The sequence below is a fragment of the Schistocerca cancellata genome, chromosome 4 (assembly GCF_023864275.1).
Source record: "Schistocerca cancellata isolate TAMUIC-IGC-003103 chromosome 4, iqSchCanc2.1, whole genome shotgun sequence".
In the NCBI taxonomy this organism is placed as follows: domain Eukaryota; kingdom Metazoa; phylum Arthropoda; class Insecta; order Orthoptera; family Acrididae; genus Schistocerca; species Schistocerca cancellata.
The window spans coordinates 501404756-501430489 of NC_064629.1; positions in this window are offsets into that span (position 1 = coordinate 501404756).

Below are 25734 nucleotides of genomic sequence, written 5' to 3' on the forward strand. Positions count from 1 at the left end.
AGCACCACAGTGACATAAGGAACTCCTACAAATCGGTTACTTCAAGGAGAGCTCCGAGAAAGAAGCTCTGTGGCGTGCATTCCACTGACCCCAAACTACCGCTAGTTTTGACTTCAGGGGAGTCAAGCGAGAGCTCAGTGGAGGGCGGAGTGGAGGTCTGTTGTGATGTATGATGAAATACGGTTCTGCCTAGGTACCCAGTGATAGCCATGCGTCAGTTAGGAGGAGGTCAGCTAAGGACGTGCAAGGAATCTGTATGCATGCACACTGGAGTCACACCTGGAGTAACGGTCTGGGATGCTATTTCGTGTGACAGCAGGAGATCTCTCGTGGTTACCCCACGCAGCCTAGCTTCATATTTGTAGGCAGTCTGGTGGTTCGACCTGTTCTGCTGCCATTCATGAACAGCGTTCGAGGGGGTGATTTACAGCAGGATAACGCTCGTTGACGTACCGCAGTCGTAATCCTAAATGATGTCAACATGTTGCCTTGGCCTGCTCAGTCACCAGATCTGGCTCAGATCAAGCACCTATAGCACACCATCGGACAAAAACTCCAGCGTCATTCACAAACAGCATTAACGTCCTTTTATTGAGTAACCAAGTGTAACAGGCTTGGAACGCCATTCCACAAACTGACTTCTGCCACGTGTTCAGCACAATGTATGCATGTTTACGTGTTTGTATTCAGCATTCTGTTATTAAAGTACCAACATTTCACATTTGCAATGGCTTATCTCACTCTTACATTATCCTGTGATCTTGCAGTGTAAATCAATGAAATATGTTACATAGACAAATGTATTCCAGAAATTTCATTATTTTACATTAATTACTGTTTTGTGTTGTGACTTCTTTCTCCAGTGTATAAACCCGAGCAAATAGACAGTATCACGACAGATATAGGGATTAGTGACCACAAAGTCGTTGTATAAAGACTCCATACCGTAACGTCCAAACACACCAAAAATAAACCCAAACCGCGTTTACAAAAACAGATGAACATTTGTTCGACGCCTTAATAAGAGACAGCCTCCATTCTTTCTGAACTAACTAAATAAGCATAGACCAGATGAGTCCTAATTTCAAAGAAATAGTATCGACAACAAAGGAGAGATTTATACCTAGTGAATTAATGAGAAACTGAACTCTCACCCTCCCTTCTCCATCGTACACAAGACAGCTCAGAACACTGTTGCGGACGCAACGAAACACCATGCCAAATTTAAAAGAATGCAAACTCCTCAAGACTGCCAAAGTTTTACATAAGTTCGAAATTTAGCGCGATATTCATTGATAAATGTTTTAAACTGCTTCCACGACGATATTTCATCTCGAAATGTGGTAGAAAATCCAAAGAGATTGTGTTCGTATGCGAAGTGCACCAGCAGCCAGACAAACTCAGTACCTTCACTGCGCGAGAGCGATGGAAGTGTTACAGACGACAGTACCACTAGTTACTAAATACGGTTTCCTTAAATTCTTTGACCGAAGAAACCGAAGTAAATGTTACAGAATTCGAATTAAGAAATGCTGCCAAGATGAGAGGCGTAGAAATAAATATCCTCTTTATAGCAAATCAGCTTAAATCACTTAATGAGGGCAAGTCCTCCGGTTCACATTGTATATCAATTAGATTCTTATCGGAATATGTTGATATAGTAGCTCCGAACTTAAAAATTATATACAACCGCTCTCTCGACGACAGATCTGTGGTGTCACCGCCAGACACCACACTTGCTAGGTGGTAGCCTTTAAATCGGCCGCGGTCCGGTAGTATACGTCGGACCCGCGTGTCGCCACTGTCAGTGATTGCAGACCGAGCGCCGCCACATGGCAGGTCTAGAGAGACTTCCTAGCACTCGCCCCAGTTGTACAGCCGACTTTGCTAGCGATGGTTCACTGCCTACTTACGTTCTCATTTGCCGAGACGATAGTTTAGCATAGCCTTCAGCTACGTCATTTGGTACGACCTAGCAAGGCGCCATTATCAGTTACTATTGATATTGTGAATCATGTACCGTCAAGACCGACGTTCATCATTAATGGATTAACGTTAATTATTCCACCAGCTACGTCCGTTTTCCTAAATTCTAATTTCCTTGTCCTGTTCCCGACCTCACGCCAGCCTGCGTGAGCTAAAACGCGTGCCTTTCGACCTCCTCTAGTAACACGGTGTTGGCTCTCCTGCCAACCACAACATTGGCGACTAGGCAAAACCGCGTTCTTAACGATATTGCCCTGATTTACTTGTGTAATGGCTTCGCCACAATCTCCAGATGTACTGTCCGAATTTTATCGCTTACAGAATCAGCAGACGCAGGCCTTACTGGATGCCCTCGGACAGCTCATCCAGGGTCAACGTGCGATGCAAAACGATGCGGCAGCAGCCGCTCCACCGCTAACGCAGCCACAACACACAGTTGCACCAACTTTTCGACCTTTTGATGCTGCACTGGAAAGCTGGACCGAGTGGTCACGCCAATTTGGATTCCATCTCGTCGCCTACAGAATTGTAGGTAACGAGCGGCAGCCTTTTTTGTAATCATCAGTCGGGGTGAACACGTACCATGTGATACGCAAATTATGTCCCCAACGCGATGTAGCAACTCTGTCCTACGAAGAAATTTTTTCTGCATTAGATGCATATTTCAAAGAATTAGTCAATGTAGTTGCGGAATGGTGTACCTTCTTTCGTACAAAATGTACGGCAGGTCAGACTAATTGGGAGTAGGTTGCAACCTTGCAAGGCCTTACTAGAGACTGTGCTTTTGAGTATCAATGTGGACTCCCTTATTCAGATACTATGGTATGGGATGCAATTGCACAGAACGTTTCTGATGTTCGTATAATGGAACAGATTTTGAAATTAGTCAATCCCTCCCTTCTACAAGTGATGGACATATTGGATCTACAGGACACAATTCACTTTGCTCAGGAATCTTTTGAAACTTCGCCAGCAGCGTGTCAGGTTAACCGGCCCGCCGGGCGAGCTGCACGGAGCAGTAAACAGCCCTCGCGCCCGGCCGTGCCGCTGCCGCCAGGCTCTCAGCCACGTGTGCCGCACTGCAAGCAAATGCAGTGATCAAATCATGCCTGCGGTGCGCTACTGAACATTCACGTGAGAATTGCCCATCCCGCTAAGCTATTTGCTTTTATCGTAATAAAAAAAGGACATGTTCAGATTGTTTGCCAGAAAAAGCTCAGATCAGAAACTCACAACCATTCCAGGCCCTTTGCTTCGCGCCGGATTCGAACCAAGGATACTCAGGATAGTGAAACTTCGCCCATGGAAATTCATGTAGTTCATTCCACTCCGCTCAGTGATACTCTCTCTAACAGTGACTGTGTTCGTCCCACAAATAGTGTGCGTCGACATCGCCGGAAATCCCGTCAAGTCGCAAGTGATTATGTACCAGTGTCAGTTCACGTTCCACGAGACAGTCGCTCTTGTCAGCAGAACAATAAACTTTTTGTGGACTTGGACATTAACGTCAAAGTGATACCATTCCAGCTCGATACCGGAACTGCAGTTTCACTGATCAATCAAGACATGTACAAACATCTGGGCACACCTCCGTTGCATGCCGCAAATGTTAAGTTAACTAGTTATTCAGGTCAAGATATCCCTGTGTTAGGACAGTGCAGCCTTCTTGCAACATACAAAGGACAAACAAAACCTGTGTCATTTTACATCCTTCGTTCTTCTTCTGCAGTGAACTTGTTTGGTTTCGATTTATCTCAGTTGTTTAACTTCTCTATAGTAAATCAGGTCTTATCAGTGAACCAGACTGTGCCTTCAGACAGTGTTTCTCGTCTATGTGAAGAATTTGCAGACATTTTTGCACCGGGCCTCAGTTGCGCTAAGAACTATAAAGCACATTTGGAACTGAAAGTAGATGTGCAACCGAAATTTTTCAGAGTGCGCAATGTACCCCACGCATTGCGTGATGAGGTCGCAAAAACATTACACGATTTGGAATCACAAGGTGTAACTGAACGTTGCAGACTTCTCTCTGGGCATCACCCTTAGTAATTTTGAAAAAACCTTCCGGAAAATTGAGACTTTGTGTGGACTTCAAGGCAACAGTGAATCCACAGCTAGTGATTGCAACTTTTCCTTTACCCCACCTGGAAGATCTTTTTGATAAACTGTGCCTGGGTAAATATTTTTCGAAGTTGGACCTCACAGATGCGTACTTGCAAATACCGGTGGATGAAGAATCCCTGCATGTTTTGGTGGTTAACACGCATCTTGGGTTGTATCAATTCAAACGACTGCCATTCGGGTGTGCATCCGCCCCTGCATTGTTTCAGCAATATCTACAAACTGTTTGTGCGTCGGTCCCTACTGCAGCAAATTATCTGGACGATATTGTGATCCCCGGAAAGACGGAAGAAGAACATTTGGCCAATCTCAGAACATTATTTCAGGTCTTGTGACAAAATGGTCTTCGCTTGCGGAAGGACAAATGTGTGTTTTTTGCTCGTGATTTGCCATACCTGGGACATGTACTCAATGCCCAAGGCATACATCCCAGTCCCACACACCTTCGTGCCATTCAAGACTTGCCTACGCCACAGAATTTGAAGCAGCTACAGAGTGTGCTGGGAAAAATAAATTACTATAACAGATATGTGCCACATGCCTCTTCCATTTCAGCTCCGCTTCATCGCTTACGCCGTAAAGGTGTTCCGTTCGTCTGGACGACGGAATGCGAACGCGCCTTTCGCCAGTTGAAATCGGCGTTGCTTTCCAATACTTGCCTTACGCCATTCGATCCCCAGAAGCCCCTTCTGTTGATGGTGGATGCATCGGATTCCGGGATCGGTGCTGTGCTTGCGCACAAAGATGGATCGCACGATCACCCTATTGCCTTTGTGTCCAAATTGCTCTCGTCTGCGCAAAGAAATTATTCACAGATCGAGAAAGAAGCATTGGCTCTCGTTTTTGGTGTTACAAAGTTTCATGATTTCTTGTGTGGTCGTCACTTTACCATCTTCACAGACCACAAACCTTTGACATCGCTTTTTCATCCGAACAAGCCTGTACCTCCACGTACAGCGCAGAAATTCATTCGCTGGTCTATTTTCCTCTCGCAGTACCGTTACGATATCTTGTATCGGTCCACTGCTAAGCACGGAAACGCCGATGCGTTGTCCCGTTTGCCTGTTGCTGAGGATAGAGCATTCGATTCCTCCAAACTTGCTTGCATGTTCATTGTTTCAGAAACTGATGACGTGGTCGAATCGTTTCCGATTGATTGTCGTCGTGTAGCTACAGACACAGCTGCCACCCTGTCCTTGCTACCCTTCTGCGTTTTGTTGCTACAAAATGGTCCTTGTCAAAGTCACGGATTGGGGACCCGTTGGTTCGCCGATTTTTTGTTCACCAGGAGAGGCTCTTTGTTCGACGTGGTGTTTTGCTGTTGCGTTCTGATAATGAACAATCCAGGGTCGTGGTCCCACGTTCGTGACAGTCCTCTGTCTTACACCTTCTCCACCAAGGACATTGGGGTATAGTGAGAACGAAACAACTTGCTCGTCAGCACTGTACATGGTTCGGAATCGATGCCGCGATTACGAATATGTGCTCTTCTTGCATGGTGTGTGCCGAACCACAATCAGCACCACCGCGGAAATTCTTTGCATGGCCAAAAGCCACTTCCCCTTGGCCACGCTTACACATCGATTTTGCTGGTCCATTCTGGAATGCTCGATGGTGAGTTGTGGTAGGTTCATTCAGTAATTTTCCTTTTGTTGTCCGGATGTCTTCCACGACGTCATCTGCCACCATCCAAGCGTTATCTGCTATCTTTTGCATTGAAGGTCTTCCACAGGCTATTGTTTCCGACAATGGCCCACAATTCATGTCCGCAGAATTTCAGTCATTCTGCAAGGCCAATGGTATTCAACATCTGACGTCCGCGCCGTTTTTGCCACAGTCAAACGGTGCCGCTGAACGATTGGTCGGGACTTTCAAGTCACAGATGTTGAAGTTGAAAGAGTCGCATTCTCGGGATGACGCGTTATTGCTCTTTTTGTCCTCGTATCGCTCTCAGCCCCGAGATGAGTTGCTCCACGGTCGTCATCATCGAACCTTTATGTCTTCGCTACATCCACCGCATCAGGTTCCTGTGCAGCGGCAGACACCTGCTTTTGCTCTAGGCGACGTTGTCTACTGTCACCACTATCGAGGTTCACGGCGTTGGCTCGAAGGGCGCATTCTTCGCTGCCTCGGCCTCTGGTGAGGTGCGTCGGCATCTCAATCAGCTGCGCCTCTGTCGTCGTACGGGATCTGCCGCTCCCCGTCTGCTTTCAGCGACGGTGCCGTCCAGTCAGCGCCCTGGGGACCCATCTACTGGCTCGCTTCAGCCCCAGGTGTTACCGACGCTGCCTTCCATTTTGCCCCATGGCGACGCGCCGCCACCGCCGCCGCCTGTTCTCCCACCGGCGACGCCCGCAGTGGACGCTTCGCTGCAGCCACCGGGCGCCTCCCTGGGTCACGCGCCGCCGATCGCTTCCCGGCACCAGCTGTCCTCCGACATGGAACTCTTGCCCGCTCCGGACCATGTGTCGTCTTCGCCCGTCGGGTGCCCCGGCCCGATGGAGGTCGACCCTTCGGCCCCTCCTGTCTCTCTACGGGCGCATACACCGCAAGTTGGCGTGCACCCTGGAGCAGGTTTTCAGGCGTTTCCTAGCTCCCCGCGGTCCGAATGGCAGGGTGCGGGTGGCACAGCCTCGCCTGTTGTTAGGCTTCCCACCTAGTCGCATACGTCAAAATGGGGTCCTCCCGAGGCCGGGCGGAAGCCTTATACCAAAACCATACGCTGATTTGCGGGGGAGGAATGTGGTGTCATCGCCAGACACCACACTTGCTAGGTGGTAGCCTTTAAATCGGCCAGGGTCTGGTAGTATAAGTCGGACCCGCGTGTCGTCACTATCAGTGATTGAGGACCGAGCGCCGCCGCACGGCAGGTCTAGAGAGACTTCCTAGCACTCGCCCCAGTTGTACAGCCGACTTTGCTAGCGATGGTTCACTGCCTATTTACGTTCTCATTTGCCGAGACGATAGTTTAGCATAGCCTTCAGCTACGTCATTTGCTACGACCTAGCAAGGCGCCATTATCAGTTACTATTGATATTGTGGATCATGTGCTGTCAAGACCGACGTTCATCATTAATGGATTAACGTTAAGTATTCCACCAGCTACGTCCGTTTTTCTAATTTCTAATTTCCTTGCCTGTTCCGGACCTCACGCCAGCCTGCGCGAGCTAAAACGCGTGCCTTTCGGCCTTCTCTAGTAACACGGTGTTGGCTCTCCTGCCAACCACAAGATCCTTATCTAAAGACTAGACAGTTGCACAGGTCACACCAATACTCAAGAAATCAAGTAGGATTTATCAAATGAATTACAGACCGATATCACTGACGTCGATTTGTAGTAGGATGTTGGAAAATACACTGTGTTCAAGTATTACGCATTACCTAGATGAAAAGTATCTATCAGCACGAACCCAGAAAATATCTTTCTTATGAAGTACAATTAGCTCTTTATTCTCATGAAGTAATGAGTACTATCGACAGGGGATATCAAACTGATTCCGCATTTTTAGTTTTCCAAATGGCCTTATACACCATTCCTCAGAAACAGATTCTAATCAAATTGCATGCTCATCGAGTATCGTGTCAGATGTGCGACTGGATTCGTGGTTTCCTGTGAGAAAAGTCACAGTTCATAGTAACTTATGGAAAGTCATCGTCTAAAACCGAAGCGATATTTGGCATTCGCCGTGGAGGTGTTATGGGCCCGCTGCTGCTTCTAATATATACAAACGATTTAGCAGACAATCTGAGCAGCCATCTTAGACGGTTTGCAAATGAAATTGTCATTTACCGTCTAGTAAAATCATCAGAAGATCAAAAACCATTGCAAAATGAAATAGGCAAGATATCTGTATGGTGTGAAAAGTGACAGTTGAACCTAAATAATGATATATTTGTAATCCTCATGAATAACGAAAGGAATCCGTTAAATTTGAGTTATACGATAAGTCACACGAATGTAAAAGTTGAAGCTCAACTAAATTCCTAGGAACTACAATTACGAAATACTGCAGTTGAAACGATCACGTTGATAATGCTGTGGGGCCGGCCGGAGTGGCCAAGCGGTTCTAGGCCCTACAGTCTGGAACCGCGCGACCGCTACGGTCGCAGGTTCGAATCCTAGAAGTTAAGTCCCATAGTGCTCAGAGACATTTGAACCATTTTTTGATAATGCTGTGGGGGAGGCAAACCAAGGACTGAGATCCATTGACAGAACACTTGGAAGATGCACCAGGTCTACTATAGGGTCTGCGTACTCTACACTTGTCCGTTCTCTGCTGGGGCTTACACCAGAAACAAAAGACGGAGGATATCGAGAAAGTTCAATGATAGGCACCTCGTTTCGTGCTATCGCGAAATATACGTTTTCTCGTCTGTTCTGACTTCTCAAGGCGCTGTAAGGGGTCCACCAAATGCTTCCGGCAGACCGGTTGACTCAGCTTACCTAACACACGTTACAGCTGCTGCAGCACCGAAGCCAGGAGGTGGTCTTTTTCTGGGTACCTGAACACATCGGTGTACAGGGAAACGAAACAGTCGACAGAACAACCAAAGAAGCATGTCAGGATGGTGTTGTTCGTCGATATGACGTACCTTGCACGCCGTCAGTGCACTATCTGGCAGAAGAATCATGTGTCAGTGGAGGAAAGGATGGTTCAAGATGGCGGTCAACAAATATCACTATCTCATATTGACCACACTGGCATGGAGGAGCACATGCCAGCCACGTCGATGAAAGGAGATGCTGAACACCAGATTGCACTTACGGCGTAGGTAGAGTTTGCTTTACCAAAACTACGGTTCAGTATTTTTGGTACGCTACATAAATGAAGTAGTAGATGATAGTATTCCGCGTAGTAACGGTAGCATTGGTAGGTAAAGGGAACATAAATTCATTTGTAAGAGGGAAACTGAGAGATGACGAGTTCTCATTGCTGTTTCTTTTTGTTTGGTTGTTCGTTTTTCACATACTTAGATCCGTAAAACATTCAGTGTTAGACCATTGCGTATTTTACACTGAAGTGGCAAAGAAACTGGTATAGGCATGTGTATTCAAATACAAAGATATGTAAACAGGTAGAATACAACGCTGTGGCCGGCAACGCATATATAACACAGGTGTCTGGCGCAGTTATTAGATCGGTTACTGGTGCCGCTATGGCGGGTTATCAACATTTAAGTGAGTTTGAAAGTGGTGTTATAGTCGACACACGACCGATGGGAGACAGCATCTCCAAGGTAGCGATGAAATGGCGATTTTCCCTCATGACCATTTCACAAGTGCACCGTCAATATTAGGAATCCGATAAAACATCAAATCTCCTGTAGCGTTGCGGCAGGAAAGAAAAATCCTGCAAGAACGGGACCATTGACGACTGACGACAATCGTTCAACGTGACAGAAGTGCAACCCTTCCGGACATTGCTGCAGATTTCAGTGCTGGGGCGTCAACACGTGTCAGTGTGCGAACCATTCAACGAATCATCATCAATATGGACTTTCAGAGCCGAAGACCAACTCATGTACCCTTGATGACTGCATGACACATAACCTTATGACTCGCCTGGGCCCATCAACACCGACAATGGACTGTTAAGTGGAAAGATGCTGCCTGGTCGGACGAGTCTCATTTCAGATTGAATCGAGCGAATGGATGTGTACTGGTATGGAGACAACCTCATGAATCCATGGACCCTGCATGTCAGCAGGAGACTGATCCAGCTGGTGGAGGCTCTGTAATGGTGTGGGGCAAGTGTAATTTGAGTGATATGGAACCACAATTACGTCTAGATACGACTCTGACGTGAGACACGTGCGTAAGAATTCTGACTGATCACCTGCATTGATTCATGTTCACTGTGCATTCCGACGGACTTGGGCAATTCCAGTAGGACAATGCGACACCCAACACGTCCAGGATTGGTACAGAGTGACTCCAGGAACACTCTTCTGAGTTTAAACACTCCCACTGGCCACCAAACTCCCCAGACATGAACATTATTGAGCATATATCGGATGCCTTGCAACGGGCTGTTCAGAAGAGATCTCCACCTCCTCGTACTCTTACAGATATATGGACAGCCCTGCGGGATTGACTTTGTCAATTCCCTCCAGCACTACTTCAGACATTAGTCGAGTCCATGCCACGTAGTGTTGCGGCACTTTTGTGTGTTAGAGGGGACGCTACATGATATTAGGCAGGTGTAGCAGTCTGTTTGGCTCTTCAGTGCATATTCTTTCAGCATGTAAATAGGATTGAATAAGTAATAAAAGTTAGTTGGTCGTTTAACTTCTGCGCTTTTACATAACCAAAGCAATTACTTTTTATGCGACTTCAGTTTACCAACACAAACATAAAAGTGCATATATAATTACTGTTGTTAGTTTGCACTCAGTAGAACGTTCTGCACCATGGTATACAGCAAGAATTTGCTATTGCTATTGATAAATACGAAAATGCTATGTGAATAACAGAAATATGTTTTATATTCGTTCGACACCGTATTGCAACGATGTTTGATATATTTTTATTTTGCTGTCTTTTTTTTATTTTACTTGTAGTTGAGGAAATTGCGTTTTCTATGTGATCAATCTTTATTGTTTTCCTTACTTTTACCACAAAGCCCATCTGCTTCTCGTTACTGGTCAATAGTTTTCGATTATTGCCTGAATTAACCACTGACAATTGGAATACTGTTTACATTTAAGTAACAGGCAGGAGAATAGCTATGTAGAAGAAATGTTACCTTGCCCTCTATGTATTTACACTGAGTTTGTAGATGGTCACCACGCCGAGTGTTTAGAGGAGAGCAGTAAGACAATGATCGCTATGTAAAGAAATCGATCGTTTTGAGGTAATGCTCGATAGGTATGCAGCACACCTAACATACAGGTAACGTGGGTACTGAGGCATTATGTCGCTCCTGTCTAGAGCTTGTGTATCAGGGAGAATGACTCATGCATGCCCAGTGACAGATGGTCTGAAGCGGGTTCAGTTGAGTATGTAGTTCTAAATTTTATCTGCTAGAGGACAGTAGCGGACAGGACTAAAAAGAAAGAACTACAATGTAGTTAAGAATTTTGACCACCAGAGTCCAGTAGTGCACAGAGACATTCAAGAAACAGGTCAAGAGAATGTTTTTGTGAATTGTTCTCTTCATTACTTGAAGGCTTTTTTGTTTATTTATGTTTGTAGAGTTTTGTACATCCTTTTAGTAGTGCGAATGATGCGTGAATGTGGTCTAAAGTAAATATGTAGATCATTGTTCTACTGATGAACGCTGTACGAACTAGTGTGAGAACGTTTTAAGGCAGTGTGAATGCAGACAACGGGGAATTTTGTATCATAATATGTTAAGTAAGTTTATGGTAAAAGGAAAGCTAATTCGAGTGCAAATGAAAATAGTTAACGTAAAGTATAAACAAAATATCAGAATGTGAACTATGTATTTCGGGAAAAAGTACAGAGTGTTATTTGTTGATTGGTAAGTCATGGAAAGTTTTTCCATTAATCTTAAAGAAAACTGTCCAATCAGAACGGAGTGTACTTCGCGCGCCTGTTCTCTTGGAGAAATGGAATGCTTACAACAGTCTAAGTATTCGGAGCCCAGCCTTTCAATACTACGGTCGTGTGTTGTATGAGCTCCGAAGGAAGTTATATTTTGCCAGTTTTAGTTGTGCTACGTCTATCAAAAGTGTTTTAAAGTGAACGCATATTTATTCCGGTGTGTTTTTAGAAAGAACGAATTTTTAAGTAATTTTGTGAATCAGAAAACAGTTATTTCGCTTGGCATATTAAGCAGATCAGTCCCTAAAAACTTGAGGTGCATTAGAAATCGCTAAACGTGATAGTAAGGCGAGCATTTTCATTTAAGAACAATCCGTGCTTAGTAGCTACTCAGATTTCGGGAAATATGTTACCATAATCTTGCTAACGTGAATGAAAGGATTTGTGCATCACTGTGTTAAGATTAGCACGGGCTTGGCAGTGAACGTGTGCGTTATCAAGGTTCAGAATATACCGAAGTTTTGACAGTATTTTCACCTTTCATTCAAAATTAAGACCTTTTCCCGATTATTGGAATAGTTACGTTGTATGCAGCCTGGTGCGAGTTGCAGTACGGTAGGTTTCTGCTGGGCTTTCCTACCGGCGATCTGCTGCAGCGAGTTCACAGGTAGATGCAGGTAATGGACGAAAATAACCACGCCGCCGCAGTACTATCTTAAATGCTTAAAGTTACTAGGAAAATGACAGTAGGCCACGCTTACTTATGATAGTCTACGGCAGCCCGTGGTAGTTTTATAACTTTAGACATAGCCCGCTAACAAACGGTTTCCTCATCTGGCAGGATGATCCACCATTCAGTGAAGTTTGTGGTGTGCCACTTTCTGTTCAACATATTCTGACAACATGTGTTTGATTTCAGACTAGCCCTCGGTTTGGCTGCAGATCTCCCCACCATCCTCGCCGACACTGACACCTGTGTCACACGGGTTATCAACATTTGTTAGCTACCGAGCTTCATCCCTAAAGTAAAGCATCATAAATAACTCCGCCTGTGAGGACAGCCTTCGTCGTCGTCGTCGTCATCGTCGTCTCCCCCTCCCCTATCCCCGTGCTGTCGAGCATCCCACATTCAAAATCATCATCGTCATCGCAATGTTTCGTGCTTGAGCAGGGGACTAATATGCCTCCTTACGAGTCGGGAAGCAATCCATTTTTGCGTATTGTATTCATTAAAATGTATGACATTTTACTTTTTCCGATTTTGGTGATGAGCGACTTCAGCCTTACGGAACGCAGACTGCAGAATGCAGCATAAACGTGAATGAATACAACTGCAAGAATCAGAACTGTTAGACTGAAATCGATCCCAACCCTCTCTATCGTCACACGGTAGCGGCAAAAATTTCAGATTGCGTGGTTTAAAGCAAAATCCAACATTAGGGATAGTAATAAAGGTAAAGTTGATAGCTCAAATGATCAGTTGCACTACCATACGAGAAGTAATCAGGACACTTTCCCACGTATATTCCAAGTCACTCTTCTAATACAGGGGAACATTCATGGAAACACTGCAGACAATTGAATGGCTATGACAGAAATGTATGTTAGTGTGAGCACCATAGCAGCCTTGGATCCTACTTTTCGCCACCTGAAGGATATCGTGGATATGAGTACTTTAAATTTCATTTGCAATAACGAGCAATAGTGCAACTGCCCTTTCTCCATATGGGAAATGTAGTAGATCTGTGCTGCCCTTAACACTGTTCTTCTGATCATATCAACAGCTAAACAAAGGAAATCGTCCCCACATTTTTCAGTCTGAATGAAAGCAGTTCCCATTTTGCTCGTGAAACCAGAGACGGGCCATACATCTACATCTATATGGATACTCTGCAAACCACACTTTAAGTGCCTGGCAGAGGGTTCATCGAAACACCTTCACAATAATTCTTTATTATTCCAATCTCTAACATTGCGTGGGAAAAACGAACGCTTCCATCTTTCCGTGCGAGCTCTGATTTCTCAGTTTTATTTTCATGATGGTTACTCCCGATGTAGCTCGGCGTCAACTAAATGTTTTCGCATTCGGTGACTGAAATTTTGTGAGAAGATTCCTCCACAACCAAAATTTCCTTTGATTTAGTGACATCTATCCCAAATCCTGTGTCATCTCAGTGACAATCTCTCCCTTATTTTTCGATAATGCAAAACGTGCTGCTCCTCTTTGAACTTTTTCGATGTACTCCGTTAATCTTGTCTGGCAAGTATCCCACTCCGTACAGCAGTACTCTAAAAGAGGACGGACAATCGTGGTGTAAGCAGTCTCTTTAGTAGATCTGTTACATTTCCTGAGTGTCCTGCCAATAAAAATCAGTCTTTGGTTTGCCTTCAACACATCATTTTCTATGTGTTCTTTCCAATTTCAGTTGTTCGTAACTGTAATTCCTTGGTATTTAGTTGAGCCTACACGGTTGCAATTCTGTCGGAGCCTCTGATTCAGACCTTCCACTCGGCTCTCTACCAGAGGTCCACAATCGGTCCTGTCGACTATATTGCAAATGGTGAGCTCTGCTTTCATCTCGCCAGCAAGACTGGCAGTCTTTATCACTTCTGTTAGCGGTTTGAAACCAGAAAGAATCTCCTTCGGTTCAAATGCACACACATCGTTAGTAATGACGTGAGCAACTGTCTACAATTAGCTGCGCCCTGTGCTCTTCATGGCATCCGACAGGATCCGTTCCACGTCTGGAATGATTCCGCCCAGTATGCACAAGCAGATTGGCTTTCTTTCCCTTTCTGGGAGCCATGTCCCTAAGGGACCCCATAACGCACCTAAGAGTGGGTCTCCAAAGTACCAATAATCCCATCCTCTATGATTGCCTGGATCTTGCAGGTTGAGAGTTTCCTTTGAAACAGGACAGGCGACTGCATCTGGCTGATGAGTGTCAGCCACAAACAGCACCTGGAACCTGTTTGTTAGACTAACCGGGGCGGTCTTATGTGCGGCCCCCTGGGAAGTCTCTCGCCGCCTGCTGCGAGCCGTGGAGACCTCTCAATCGACCACAGGTGAGAGGTGAACCTCAGTGTGAGCAGAAACTGGGCTGGCCACCGGTGTGTACCGATCGGAGGAATCAGACGTGCTGCACGTCGGTTGGATCCCCACCGCCGGCCCACAAAACTAAGGCCTATCCACTGCAGCTTCAAGTTGTGTAACCGAGGGCATCACAGCCTGGAGCTGGGAGAGAAGTGTCAAAACTCTGCTCGCATCCACGCACAGCAATCGCAATCACTATATATACTAAAGACCGTGGAAAACTACACTATACTGACAAATGGACGATCGACACGTGCTGTGGAACTCCATTGTAGACACCGACGGAAACAGAAGAACTGTGCCCAATAAATTAGATTAATAAGCAGAGATTCAAAAACTGAACAACCAAAGAACTCAGGTTGAGACTAAACAATTCAATACTAATTAGTAACTTGTAAAATGTCACAAAATCGGTTTACTTTCCGACGCAAACGAAAATGTGAGAACTTCGTATGTTAAACACACAGAAACTCAAGAAACTTAACTATCAAAGCACACAGATGAACTTTAGAATTCGCTCCTGATTAGGAACTCATAAAATGACACAAAATCTTTACTTCACTGTTGCTGCGTTTGTCTCGGCCGGTTGGTGCTGCCTGACTCATTCTTGCCCAAATAGTTATTGCACTGGCACAGTGACTGGTTCTAAGGATGGACATTCATGTGCATGATTCTCCATTGACTATCCTGAGTTCTACATGATCGCTTCAGCTGTGGGTGCACAAGAAGTGATTCGACTATCAATTAACAATTAACACTACGTTACTGGAGACGGATATACAATATGGCTTCCTGCGCATGCAACACCTAGTGGAGGGATTTTTCGACATGAAAAGAGCAACCCCATGCTCATACAGTCCATACTGTTCAGTTGTTATGTTAGGTACCTCGTTGGTAAGTCACGTCTGTTGATCCGAGCATCCTAGTGGCATCCCTCATGGCAGTAGTGATTAATGGGATAACATCTACGGCAAAGAGCTCGATTTTGCACAGTTACACTTTATTTATCACCTGACCTGGCACCACTTGTCACTTATCGACAGCATGTCATTTTATGCCAGGCATGTAACATATTAGCCGTCTCACAATCACCAGCTTCTAATGTTACTGATTGCTCTGCATTTGAGAGCCGCTTCAGATATAAAGCGCGAGCAGGGAAATCACTTAGGTTCTCCGCAGCGTAGAACCTGGGAGTACTTTTTCAAGTCAAGTTTCTGTCATAACGGGTGATCAAAAAGTCAGTATAAATTTGAAAACTGAATAAATCATGGAATAATGTAGATAGAGAGGTACAAATTGACACACATGTTAGCGATGACATGGGGTTTTATTACAACCAAACAAATACAAAAGTGCAAACAATGTTCGACAGATGGCGCTTCATCTGATCAGAATAGCAACAATTAGCATAACAAAGTAAGACAAAGCAAAGATGATGTTCTTTACAGGAAATGCTCAGTATGTCCACCATCATTCCTCAACAATAGCTGTAGTCGAAGAATAATGTTGTGAACAGCACTGTAAAGCATGTCCGGAGTTATGATGAGGCATTGGCGTCGGATGCTGTCTTTCAGCATCCCTAGAGATGTCGGTCGATCACGATACACTTGCGACTTCAGGTAACCCCAAAGCCAATAATCTCACGGACTGAGGTCTGGGGACCTGGGAGGCCAAGCATGACGAAAGTGGTGGCTGAGCACACGATCATCACCAAACGACGCGCGTAAGAGATCTTTCACGTGTCTAGCAATATGGTTTTTTTTGGTTCTAATAAAACCCCATGTCATTCCAAGCATGTGTGTCAATTTTTACCTCTCCATCTATATTATTCCGTGGTTTATTAAGTTTTCAAATTTATACTGACTTTTTGATCACCCGGTAGATAGAAGTGGAGTCAGTCACGATGATCACCGTTGAAGAGATCCAGAGTACTTTTTACTGGGGTGTATGAAAAATATTAAACAGGCTCATTTTTAAATCACGTTTTATTTTATTTTGGCAGATTACTTCAACAGTGTTTCAGTACACACAAATGGATGACTCGATCGGCTACTTTGCGTCACACCCTTATTCATTTTTTGCCTTTCACTTCCCACACATATTTACAGTCAATGGTGTCAAGGTTTCTGTGATGTAGAGGATACTAGGGCGGATAAGAAACAAATGAATTACTGAAAACTATATCTGTTCGGGCTCCCTAAGTGCCGTTGAAACTACGCAGCGATTTTCGTTTACATGATCTCATACCACTTGATTTCATCTTTTGGTGTAATACCAAAGATCTGCCAGGCACCTGGAGGATGATACCCTTCGAACAATGTCACATATTGCAGGAATTTATGAGAGAACACCGTGCTGTATTGAACGAGTGCAACACAACTTTCTGAAACAATTTCAAACCGCAACTTTGAGCAACTTTTGTGAGCGTAGCATTTTCTATAAGTTGTCTAGATAAATAAAAGTACCTTTCATATGGGCACTTAGATATTTATCATAGTCAGCAGTCCAACGGTAAGTCTGAATTTTATTTTCACTTCATTTTAGCTTATAAAATTTGATTCTATATTTTCTGGACCATGGATGTTTTATCTCATGGAGCAGCTTTTGCGTTAGTAATTTGCGGTATGGGGACGTGCGTTATCATGAAGCAACCACACACCTTGTCGCACCACGATGGTGATTTTCGACAGACATGCTGCCTAACACTCATTCTTCAGTCTCCGATGGATGTCTACTAGTGTTTCTCTTTGGTATCCAAGAAAAGAATAACAGCATACTGGACCTGTTTGGATCCATTTGGTAATAACGTCGACATGGCTCACGTTTCCGCATCTACCACACGCACATCGGAATGCCACACTAACCTCTTGCCTAAATGTCGGTGGTTATCTATTCGCATCGGAGTGACGCTACATAGCGTATTCGCTGCAGCTTCCCTCTCAAACGCAAATCTTTTGATCGCCCCTATATTTTCATCGTGGGGACGCTGTAGAATGAATGAAAATCAGTTTCGATCAGTTTCAGGTATAAATAAAGTTACTTCGTCAATTTTTTGTTTGTTTGCAAGTAAACATGAAGTAACAGGTATAAGTGCAGATGTTTTCAAGTATGGTATCTTAATATGTACACATATCAGTGCATTGGTTGTTTTTTGTCTGTTTTGACCGGTCTTCCCGCACAAGTCACATCATTTACTACCTAATATTTCCTGCACAGTCGTAACTGCACCACTAAGAGGTCTATGTCCGTCAGTATAGGCTATTTGTTAAGCGTCCACACGCCCACACTTCATCACCTCATCTGTTGCACAGAGGAAAGTAAGCATTAATGGCTTGCTCTTGCCACATGTACTCGGAGGCACTAACCAACCTAAAAACACGCGACTTGTAATAGCTATGATTACTTGTCTGCAAATGATGTAAATTCTGATGTAATGTTGTTGAATACACCGTCCTCAGTCGCCAACAGACATATTTGCATTTATACTCGTCACACCCTGCGTTTATGCAATACTGTTAAACATTCATACGCCCACGCCACGGTAACGCAGCACGCTGCTAAAGCAACCAACGCCAAATGGCGGAACTCAACTGATGAACTGGAAGTGAGCTGCGGCATATTGTTTTCGCTGCCCTAGTGGTGAGCTTCGGTATTGTGGCACCTCACTGTTGACATGTGCCTGCAAACCAACAAAAGGTTAATTATATAAATTTAGTCCTTAGAGGTAAAACTTCGACTATTCCTCGTATTCACTAGAAATGATGAGATTTTCCCGATCCTCTATAAATTCACTTTTGATTTTCCTCGGGCACCAGGAAATCGAAAGCGTTTAGTGGTCCCACACACTTCTAAAACTCATTTTAAGACACTGCATAGCGATAATAGAAATGGCTATGTTCAATACCATTTGGATTTCTCAGTGTATATCTGCGAATCTGGCCGGGTGGCGGTGGTCGGCCGTACTTGTAACGTTCGGCAGCTTGAGCCTGTGAAGCAATTTGATTAAAACTGGGCATTTAATTCAGAGTTGAGGGCGTCCTCATTAGGCGCGGGCTGCCGCGTAATTTATCCGTGCAGCACATGGCACAACTCGTCTTATCAGTTACACACACAGACATTACACTGATTAATGACTGCGACAAATTTCCTAATACACTTACAAACTTGATTAAAGTCGCGCATACACTCCTCCCTCCTTAACGTAACTGTGTGAAGATTTAATGAATGCTTCGAATATCTAAACGCGTTCCCGCGGCAATTAAACTTGATTTACACTCTTAATACTGCTTATTACTTGCGGTGCAAGCTTGCAGTAAGGGCGGGCGAATTCATAATGTAAACGTTCTGTGCAGGGTACTCACAGAAGAGCTGGGTTTTATTCGAACACTAAACTAAGGGTTTCTGAGATTTGTAGTTGCTGGTAACAATGGAACAGAAGGGGCTGGCAGGGAACTGAAGATCACACCTTTTAGGTGTTGTTGCATAGTGAAAATGTTCGTCCTGAAGCTCTCCAATTAACCTTACAAGTACACAATACAGGCCGACCTAAAGCAGTAATTTACACTGGTAAAGATTTACAGGTCGACAGTTATTACTGCGGATGTTCACCAGTGATACAGAGCTTTCGTTGCTGATATTTGTTCCACCTTAAGCGTGTCTTGCACACGAAAAAGGAGTTAAGATAATGAAAATATAGATTAGTAACCGACCCCGAAAATAGATAATGAATTCTTTAATTTGGAAGGACTCTATTCACCGTATTGTAATAGGTGTAATATTTTCAGAAATGAGGGATAAATTTACTTTACACATGGAACTTAAAGCAAATGTTCTCCGTGAAATGAACAACGTTTCACGTTTTTCGAGAAACACGTGCACTTTCCCTGTCGATTTAACGTTCTAGCCGTCCGATCAGCTTCCCTCAGAATCCTGTACTCAATATACAACAGATATTCACTAAAACGTTTACCGTATTTGTTCCATTGTACCACTGTAGATATAAGTGACAGACATTTATTATTCAGCGTGCTACAGGATATCATTTACGTCCGGATACAAAATTTAACGGTGAAACACAGTTAAGTAGTCCGTTCACTGTTCGTTGTTATGTAATACCCACTGCTAAACATAGTCAGTAGTCCATTAACCCATTGACTTACTACTGTTTTTCTCTATAGTCGACCATCTATTAACGGTGACAATAATTGAACTATATGAAATAAAATCAATACTTCTGGACGGTTTGCGTTAGCACGTTCAAACTGCACGGTCAGCCGCGGGGCATGATGGGAATGGTATGGTTTGGTTTAGCGATGAAACCCACTTTAATTTGGATGGGTTTGTCAATAAGCAAAATTGACGCATATGGGGGACTGATAATCCGCATATCGCGATTAAGAACTCTCTTCACACCCAAAGGGTGACTGTGAGGTGTGCAATGTTCAGTCACGGTATAATCGGTACGATATTCCTTGACAGCACGGTGACTACCGAACGGTACATGAAGGTTTTGGAAGATGATTTCATCGCCATTATCCAAAGTGATCCTGATTTAAACAAGATGTGTTTCATGTAAGACGGAGCTCGAGCCCATCGAACCAGAAGATAGTTTCATTTCCTGTAGGAACAGTTTGAGGACCGCATTCTGGCATGGGACTCGATTGGCCGCTACATTCTCCAAATCTGAACACATGCGACTCCTTTTTATGGGGCTATATTAAAGACAAGGTGTACGGCAATAACTCCAAAACCATTATCGATCTGAAACCAGCCGTTCAGGAGACCATCGACAGCGTCGATGTTCCGATACTTCAGCGGATCATCCAGAATTTCGCTATTTGTCTGCGCCACATCATCGCCAATAATGGCAGGCATTACTAACAGGTCACAACCTAAATCCGAATATCTGTAGTGACGTTTACATGCTGAATAATGTCTGTGCACACCTCAGTTTGTAACTCATTTACGTTTTCTTTCATATAGTTCAATAATTGTCACCCTGTAAATAGATGACAATCAGCATATTTTAAAAATGGTTCTAATGGCTCTGAGCACTATGGGACTTAACTTGTGACGTCATCAGTCCCCTAGAACTTAGAACTACTTAAACCTAACTAACCTAAGGACATCACACACATCCATGCGCGAGGTAGGATTCGAACCTGCGACCGTAGCGGTCGCGCGGTTCCAGACTGTAGCGCCTAGAACCGCTCGGCCACTCCAGCCGGCCTAGCATATTTTGTCTTAGTCACTTTTCTCAAAATTATATAATATTTTGGGAGGAATTCCTTACAAATATATTTTTTACTTTTTATTGAACCGATGAGAAGCGAAGGTAATACTGTTTTAGAAGTTTTTGCTAGTGTGGTATAACCATAAAAATACAGGCATGTGCAACCCCAATAGACATTTCTCACTCTCATACCGTGTTTCACATTCCTTCTTCCTTGCTTTGCACATTATATAATTTCTGAAGGGTGTTTTCTTGATGGGATTCAGTGGGATAAACCTAAAAATCTTTGAAAACGATGTTTTATAATTAGCAAAATGTCGAAAGAAATCGAAGAGATAAATTTCTCAGCTTTCTAACGATATATAACATGTCACCCCATCTGTTAACAATGAAGTAGAAACACTAAGAAGAAGCTATACTTGCTCGGCCCGTCTCACAGCTGGTAATGTAAAAACGGAATTAAACATGCGGCCGGCTGCTAGCCGGCTGTATAAGCCGATGGGTTAATTAAGGTGCGAACTCTTTCTATTGTTAACTTACTTAGACCTCAAAATTAAGAATTACAACAAGGATGCGGTCCATACCATTTCACAGAAAAGTGTTTATTGCTACGACCGTACTGCGTTCTGTTGTTCAACAATATCGCATTTTATATAAATAATCATCCGAAAGCGACTGGTAGTTAAAAGGTGTTAGAAGATGGTAAAAACAATGAGTTATAATATTTAACGTTCCATCTCCTACTGGCTACCTGTGTCACGCTGTAATAACCTGCAGCTTTGAATATGTCGCAACCATGAGAATGTGTGCCATAGCAGGACTCGAACCCTAATCTTCTGCATATCGTCTGTAGTCGTCTTTACCATGCAGGCCACCTGAGCAGCAGTTCCAGGAATGAATGACGGTGTGGTACAAGTTTTCAGTTGTCGTCACATATGCATTACACTATTATTTTAGCATTTCTGAAACGATTTCACTTATACTTGTATATAGTGCCGTAACATTACGTTTCATTAATTTTATTTTTATTGGTTACATTAATTTTACTGAATTTTTTATTCTATGCGTTTGTAGTTTTTCCCACTGGTTAATACTCAGAAATGCCAGTTACATTTGAATTAATCTCTGACCCAGTTAATAATGTTATAGAACAAATTTACGCAATTCACTGAATGAACATGATAAGAAACGTCTTCTACGAAGAAGTAATTTCAGAGCACAGGCCATATAGCATACTATCGGTTCCTCTTCTAACTTTATTTCTTGTTTCGACACAAACTATGTGTATTATAGTTCTACGTCTTGTTTCGACGCTAAATGTAACTGTAGTGTAGCTGCTACATCAAAGCGCTTCTGCTACAGGACTGAACAAAAAAGATTCCAATGGTCAAGACGTTCTATTTACAGATGATATCCATTTGCAGTGGGTTACTTTATCCAGTGGATAAATTTCTCTCAGGAGATAATGTGTAGCTTATAATCTGGCCCGTAGAGTTTTCATATCTTAATTCTGTAGTTAAATTCCAGCGTGTTAGTAGCCATCAGGAAGTTTTCTAAACCTCTGATTAGCATTTTCCTACGAACTGGAGCACCTATGATCAGTCGTCTTGAACCACATCATAGAGAGCTTGAAAGTGGAAAGGCTCTGTGCAGCTAGGGTAACCATTTTCTCTATTAACTCTTTCGTTGGGAAACAGAGTTTTCAGTGTTGTCACTTTATTGAGATCTGTATTTCAAGATTTCATGTTTTGGGCTCTCTTATATCTCAGATGCCTACTGACCGACAGAGCTTTCAGTTTTGTCACTTTATTGAGATCTGTATTTCAAGATTTCATGTTTTGGGCTCTCTTGTATCTCAGATGCCTACTGACTGACGCTTATTACATTGTAATCACATTACTTTGACAAGACAAATAAACAAAGAAGCCCATGTTTAAAGTTATCCTGGCATGGGAGACCACAATGAAAGTTAATGCTTGACGCTGGCTATATAAAATGATTGAGAATGTAATAAAATTTACTAACAACATTAGTTTTTAAAAGAAAAAACAGGCATATATTATAGTTAGTGACTGAATACTGTAAACAGCTCACAGTTTGGTTAAGAGAACAATGGAGAAGGATACTGGGTGGCAGAAGTGAGTCAAGTACTCTGGCCCTAAAAATGTGGAAAACGCAATCTGAATTGAACTGATGCTGAGCAGCCTTTGATTGATAATCTACAGAAGTTTCTCAATATAGCTGCAGCTGAGGGCAAGTGACGATTGAAATCTGTACGCTCTGACAAGGCTGGACCAGCACTACCTTACCGTGTTTGCTTCATGCGGCGATGTAAGTTGCAGCTGGCGAGAAGTGCGCGGCGGTGGCGAGATGTGGAGGCGGCACCTGTGAATCGACCGCCGCCACGAAATAAATGCAAAAATCTCATGGTCTAGCGATCAGGCAGACGGATCGCAATTCAGTCTCTACCAGAGCCCTAAAATCACAGTCGATTTCAGTGTGTGACACACCCATTCGCTGGTCATACCAACGACCAATTTGGCTCACTTATACAACAGAGCGCACAAGGATACCAAACGTCGAGACTGGTAAACCAAAAACGAATAAGTGTGCCCTCGGCAAGCGAGTAGTCTCAGACCTTTGAAGTCATTCTGTTGCTACAGTGAGAACTTCACCACAGGCTCCCCAGTCTAATTACTCACAAGTGAAGTGAGTCTTAGGACAGGTCGAAAGTACCAACCACACACGCCATAGCTTCGACCAGAAGATGCTGCCAAACTGAAGTCCAGAACCCGAGGGCTTCTCATGTCTTCAGATAACCACCTTCACCCCATCTTGAGCCAATCACAGGGCTTCAGAGGCGCTAAATCTCCCCTCCTACACGACAGCACAAACTCATGTCGAACCAGCAGTGCAAGAGTTAAGAAACCTTAGTCTCTGAAAAAAAAACCGTCAATTACTGGCTTCTTGTGTTTGCAGAGGGGAAGATGGTTTTCTCCAAACTCATGTCGCTTCCCGTTGCAACAAGTGAACACATATAATATTAAAGATCTTTATCTAAATTGCCTGTGCCTTGGAACATGTTAGTCCTAGCTTTGAGGTGTAATAAAGATTCTATCTCTAAATGTTTCTCAGACGCCGAGTTTCTTATACAACCGAGGTGGCCAATGGAAGTGGGTCACAGGCCTATTTTCAGTATTGGCGAACACGAAAACTAGTGCATTTTTATTACGTGTGGCTCCGCACACAATGCCCAGTTTCTGACTCCACTGTGTAGATACATCCCTTCAGTCCATCGCCCCCAGCCCAGCCTTCCGCTGGCATCGCAGCAGGTAGTTCGGCATTGTTCTCCTGGAGACCTGTTTCGACTAGGGGCTACTATGTCTGCCCTGTACCGCTATGGGCCTGTCCGGCAAGATTTACTGGGGGATGGGCTCGCTGCCAATTGCTTTCAACTTCCAACATGCAGTTTCTGCGAGCTAAGAACCATAAAAGTACCTCATACTTTTAGCGCCCTACCAGGCTCCATCAATGTCTGCTCAGGCCGTTAACTTTCTAGAGTCTCGCTCAAAGTGTCTAAGATTGTAACAAAATTTTTAATAATTTTCTGTATACAAAAAATAGGTGAGAGAGTTCCTTGTCCTCTCTCAATGTCTCCAATTCAGTGTCCACTGCTTCATCTTTCATCCACAATACATAAACCATGAACCATGGACCGTGCTGTTGGTGGGGAGGCTTGCGTGCCTCAGCGATACGGATGGCCGTACCATAGGTGCAACCACAACGGAGGGGTATCTGTTGAGAGGCCAGACAAACGTATGGTTCCTGAAGAGGGGCATCAGCCTTTTCAGTAGTTTCAGAGGCAACAGCCTGGATGATTAACTGATCTGGCCTTGTAACACTAACCAAAACAGCCTTGCTGTGCTGGTACTGCGAACGGCTGAAAGCAAGGGGAAACTACGGCCGTAATCTCTCCGAGGGCATGCAGCTTTACTGTATGGATAAATGATGATGACGTCCTCTTGGGTAAAATATTCCGGAGGTAAAATAGTCCCCCATTCCGATCTCCGGGCGGGGACTACTCAAGAGGACGTCGTTATCAGGAGAAAGAAAACTGGCGTTCTACGGATCGGAGCGTGGAACGTCAGATCCCTTAATCGGGCAGGTAGGTTAGAAAATTTAAAAAGGGAAATGGATAGGCTGAAGTTAGATATAGTGGCAATTAGTGAAGTTCGGTGGCAGGAGGAACAAGACTTTTGGTCAGGTGAATACAGGGTTATAAATACAAAATGAAATAGGGGTAATGCAGGAGTAGGTTTAATAATGAATAAAAAAATTGAAGTGCGGGTAAGCTACTACCATCAGCATAGTGAACGCATTATTGTGGCCAAGATAGACACGAAGCCCATACCTACTACAGTAGTACAAGTTTATATGCCAACTAGCTCTGCAGATGATGAAGAAATTGATGAAATGTATGATGGGATAAAAGAAATTATTCAGGTAGTGAAGGGAGACGAAAATTTAATAGTTATGGGTGACTGGAATTCGAGAGTAGGTAAAGGGAGAGAAGGAAACATAGTGGTTGAATATGGATTGCGGGAGAGAAATGAAAGAGGAAGCCGTCTGGTAGAATTTTGCACAGAGCATAACTTAATCACAGCTAACACTTGGTTCAAGAACCATAATAGAAGGTTGTATACATGGAAGAATCCTGGAGATACTAGAAGGTATCAGGTAGATTATATAATGGTAAGACAGAGATTTAGGAACCAGGTTTTAATTGTAAGACAT